The sequence below is a fragment of the Diuraphis noxia genome, unplaced genomic scaffold, assembly GCF_037042655.1.
Source record: "Diuraphis noxia isolate RWA-SAM2 unplaced genomic scaffold, SU_Dnox_SAM2 contig0001, whole genome shotgun sequence".
NCBI classification, from domain to species: Eukaryota; Metazoa; Arthropoda; class Insecta; order Hemiptera; family Aphididae; genus Diuraphis; species Diuraphis noxia.
Genome location: NW_028301711.1, coordinates 100,016,288 through 100,022,287, shown reverse-complemented (window position 1 = coordinate 100,022,287; position 6,000 = coordinate 100,016,288).

Here is a 6,000-nt window from a genome sequence, read left to right as displayed (position 1 = left end):
ATATATGGGTATCTATATAAGTTATAACTATTATTACTATTAAACAGCTTTGTTCCATCATGTTTCCTTAGCCAATATCCAATCAATAAATAATAGAAACTATTTAGTGCTTTTACTATTCGATTTACATTGTCTTCAATTTTGTGCAAAATCCAAATGAATTACAAAATTTTTCATTTTAAGGAATGTAATGTCATCACTCATCAAGTTTATCATTTTTCCACAATATCTACTTCAATAGACATCTCAATATTTATAAAACCGGAAACATAATAGCTATACTATTTACTACCGATATGTTAGCTAGGTTTATGCAGAATTAAATATTTCATTTTTTTTATGACTAGTACCTATTGTATTTTTACAATACAATTAAAAATACTTATGTTTTAAATTCCGAGTATAGCGATAAATGCTTATTATTACATTAATGATTAATGTGTATTTTATATGTTTTTATTTTTAGAGTATAGATAGCTAGGTACCAGCGATGCCGTATTAATGTGTTCACTGTTCACGTTGTCAATGTTGACATGCTATACATCGTAGTAAAGCGTAATTAGTACCTACTAATCGAGTTAAAATTAGTTATAATACCACTTAAAAGTTAAAAGTATAATTAACAAAAAAAATTATAAACTTATAAATGCTTTAATGCTCGGCTTTGTTCTCAAATGATTAATACAGTTTTAGTGAGTATAGAAACTATTGTCCTGTGTATAAAACAATTTATAGTCTTGTAAAACATAAAAATATATTATTTGTTGTAGTATCTATTACCTATAGTAGTACCTATGTAGGTATATAAACATACATATATGTATATAGTATATACCAATTATACTTTGGATTACCATTGCATTTAAATGATGGTTATGTGATTGAAGGTAGTGATGAAAGCTTAATAAATTAAATAAACCTATTTACCTACTCAAGCAACGATATCGCTCGCTGTGTCCACTCAAAGTTCTTATGATTATTCAGTTATTCTTTATCTTTGAGGGTCAGAGTGAAATCTGGGATTAGTGCCACAATATATTAATCAAGTATATACCTGTCATTTACATGTAACATATGGCAGATTATTATAATATTATTGAATGAGGTATGTCGCTTGCGTTTATTGTATGGTGTAGATACATGAATATTTATTACTAACGTAATAGGCATATCAAGAGCTTAAAGATAATTTGGTTCTATTCATATATTTATAACATTTTCCAGTTATAACTGCGCATATTTAGGTAGGTACTTACGCCGCGTTTCATAAACAGAGAACATTTAAAAATTCAAGTAAGCTATCAAGTATCAATAGTAAGCTTAAACATGATTTAGTGGTCTATTAAATTATTACATTGTTTTTGCAACTCGGCATCAGAAAGCCATAATATATTTTATTATCTGCATCCGAGATACGAGATACGTGCTTATTTTTTGTAATTAACAAGAATTTAGAAAATTTCCTTCCCACAAATAGGTCTGTCATCTAACAAAGTTTAACTGCGCAGGTGTTGGACACTGGACAGTGAACGTGTGGATAAAATCATACCTAGACACTTATTTTCATCTATTAATTTATCCATTGTGTTTCTTGTGAAACATTCTTCTTCTACTGTTATTATGAGCGTTTTTTTTTTACACGTGCTTAGATTTTACTACAATATGTTCGTTCTACACAATTTCAATGAGGTTTACGATATACTCGATATAGTAAACAAAGTAAAAACCGGTGATAAATGATAATAATATTTAAGGGCTCAACACTCAAGCCGCAAGGTCGTAGTTATCATTAATATCACACGTTACTCGGACCCATTAAAAATAAATCAGCCATGTCATAATAACTATTCGGTTATGATTTATCTGCTGCACGCAATAATTTGGATGTGTCGATAATATTATTGTCTTTTTCTAGAACATATTATGACTCCGTCCTCTGGGGCGTATAGTATTATAAATATGTACCCAGGAAATATATTTATTATACTGGAGTTAAAATAGAAATACTATTGCTGCATATACATAATTTTATAAATGATAAAAAAACTACCCACGTAACTACATTAAGCGTTTTAATCACTATTCCAAAATATCTTCGTTTTTAGTATATATATCCTTTTTTTAAATGTATTTTTGAAACAAACAGTTCTAACTAAAATAGTTTGGTAATAATTATTAATACTTAAGTAGCACGTAGCTAGAATTATGTTAACAACAATAATAAATTAAATATTACCCATGTATTTTATAAATATGTGTTAAAAAAAGGTAGTTCGTTTTTTTTTTAAATTTTAACAATTAATAATACCCATTAAATGCATTTAAACAGTAATACTAAACATTTCTATGGATCAAATCGATCTTTAATATTTTGTTTATGAATTTTTCATCAACTTTAACTCTTAAAAATCTTACAACTGCACGCTCACGGGCACATATATATAGCTATTCTATTCCCTATACTTTCATTTGCATCATGTATCTACTTATAATCTATTAACCTAGTACTTAGAATACTTATAGACATAATTCACAAGACACATATAAGTTTCCTAGATTACCAACACATTTTAGATAAATAATGAATAAATTAAATTACAAATCATGAAAAATAGCGTGTTATTTTTTTTATATAAAATAATGTTATCCACGTTTTGAATACTTTACTTTTATAGTATAGTTTAGTTAGGCTTTGAATTGTAGAAGAATAAATTCTTTTTATCTTATTGTAAAACATAGCTTTCTTAACATAAAATTTGAATTAGCCATTAGGTAGATATGTCTACCTACTGATGAATTAAATTTTGAAAATAACATTTTGCATTTTTAGATTCTGAGCGGAGCGATGAATATATTGATTTTACCATGATGTGTGTTTTTTTTTTTTGTGTCTGTCATCACGTTTTGGGGCTTTGATTTTTGACTTCAGTATCTCGTTTGATCAGAAAGTGAATCTAGTTGGTACTTTGAGGGGTCAAAAGTGAAAAATTCTTAATACTTTTCTAAATAATCGAGAAAAACAAACTAAAAATTAAGGGAAAAACGGGAAATTTTACGCACACTCATTTTTCGACAAAATCGATTTTGGTTTTTGATGTAATTTTAAAACAAATGAATAGATACATGAAAGTTTCACCGAATGTTTATATAAGTATATTCTATCCACCATGCAATTTTCAAAAATTTTGACTTAAGTTGAACTATTCGCATAGGCATCTGAAATTTTCGATGATTATTAGTTTTTTTTAAATTAATATTGATAAAAATGTATTTGTTAGGCAGAAAAGCTTGAAAATTTAATACCATGCTCTTAACATATTGTTACAATATCAGTTGAAAAATAAAATAAATTCATAGTCACAATTTTTTTTTTAGGAGCATTCAAAGTTTGAATTTTGACAAAATACGTAAGAATCACGAAATTTCACAAATTATTTTAAGCTAGAAATTCATAAAAAAATTTCTTTTGAAATCTAAGATTTAAAAATTTAATATAAGATTCCAAGTTTTTCAATCTTTATCACAAATAAAAAGTCCACCAGAAATTCAAATTAAATTTTTATGAGCATTTGAAATTTAAATTTTTACAACATTGGATTTTCACTTTTAGCGATTTCCTTATTTTGGTGTAACTCTAAAACAAATGACCGCAAATACTTGAAATTTTCACTGAATTTTTATATAGGCATTTTATATATTTGATAAAATTTTCAAAATATTTAGATTTGTTTTGAGCTGTTTACTGACATTTTAATTTTTCAACTTTTTTTGTTTTTTTTTTTCTATAAATATCGATAAAAATGTATTTGTTCGGTAGAAAAGCTTGAAAATTTAATACAAGGCTTCTAACACATTTTAACCATAGCAGATGAAAAATAAAATCAATTTTTTTTACAAGCATTCAAAGTTTGAATTTTGACAACATATGAAAAAATCACGAAAATTCGCAAATTATTTCAAACTAGAAATTCATAAAAAATTTTCTTATAAGCTATAATATATCCTAGACAGATAAACCGTCTTCGCTCAGAATCGTTTTTCGTATACAATGATATAATATTATTGGATTCAAATTTAATTCCATCCATTACAGTAACCCACTTGTAACCTACTGTACAGCAGAGCGACATCCACGACTTATCCGCCTTTTTTTTTTTTTTTACTATTTATGTAATTTTTGAATTATTTCCCATTTTTTTTTCAACATTTCTAATAATTTCTGGCATTAAAAACTTGGACTCAAAATTGTTTTTAAATTTTTTTCTGACAAATATTTTACTTGTTTTTTATATATTCTGTACTTAATTATTATTTATTTTGAAATATTTTACACATGATAGATTTCTTTTAGCATTCATTTTTTTTAAACCTATATATAATGTATTCGTTTTAGATTTCCATGCAATTTTTAAGGTGTTTTACGCTACGTTTCATGAACAACCTTAAAATATTTAAGGAATCAATAGTGATCTAATGGTCACTTAAACGTGATTTAGTGTTCCATGATTGGTCCATTAAATTAATACCTACATTTTTCATATAACCCGGCATTAGTGGATTAAACTCACAGCCTTATATATAATAGTACCACACCTTATTAGTTTGACAAGTTTGACTAAATAACATAGTTTATTTATAATATAAAGTAAGTAGTTATTTAATTATTTTACTATAGCAGCTGTGCAGTAAGTTGAATTAATGTTTGTATTTTAAATTTCATTTATGTGATTATAAAATATAAAATATACTTTAAAAGATTGAAGTATCAAGTTATCCACGAATAATTTTTAAATTATTGCAACAAAATAACTAAATCACAATTCTTCGTTAAAATATATACGTCAACATTTTAAATTAAGATGTCTATAAAAAAACGGTTTATGTATAATATATAATATGTATATAATATATATGGCATATGCATATATTTTTTCAGATATTTTGGTTAAAGAATGAACTATTTATAAGAAACCATGTTTTAATTTTTCAATCCTTTGCTATACAATATGTTTATAACAATACTTGTGAGAAAATTCTTTTTAAATTTTCTAATCTTAAAGGTAAAAAGTAAAATTTTATGAATTTCTAATTACAAAATGATTTCAAAATTTTCCAATTTTGATGAATTTTGTCAAAATTCTAACTTCAAAGGCTCATAAAAAATTAATTTGAATTTGCGTTCAACTACTTTGTTTAATTATACTAATAGAAAATTATGAGGAGCCATATATTAATTTTCAAACTATTTGACAACGAAAAATAATTTATCGAGAATAATTTTAAAAAAAATAATAACGAACATTTTTATATCTATAAATAGCTCAAAAAGAACCAAAATATTATCATTTATGAAAAATGGTCATATAAATATTTGGTGAAAATCTTAAGTACGACGGTTATTAGTTTTTAAATTACCATGAAACAAAATCGATTTTGAAAAACTGATTTTGCATATTATAATATACCGTTACCTTGGTATTTGTTAATTGTTTGTAATTTTTTCATGCACTGTTGATAACTTGTGTGCATTTTTTACTTGTGACTTCCTAAAGTGCCAAGATTAATTTCTCTACCAGAGCAGGTGCTAAAGTAGAATGTCGAAGAACTTTTATTGCCTCAAGAAGTGATGACAGACATATAAAATAAAAATACCTACACAAAATTATAAAATGAATACATTCATCACTCCGATCAAAATCTAAAACTATCAGTTTGTTATAATAAGCATAGCTAATATTCCGTGCATGTATTATAGGTATATAAAGATATTATTAATTAAATAAATAAAAAAATTAAAAATTAAACAAGTAGTATAAAAATGTTTACAGTTTAAAATAAAATATAAATTTACTAATGTAGGTCAAAAATCTAAGTATATCTAAAACTATATATTTAGTGCAGTCAAATTCATAATATATGACGAAAAACAAAGCAGACACAAAGTTTATTGTGATCAAATAATTTTTAGTCTAAATCGTCGAGGTATATAGTATACCTCAC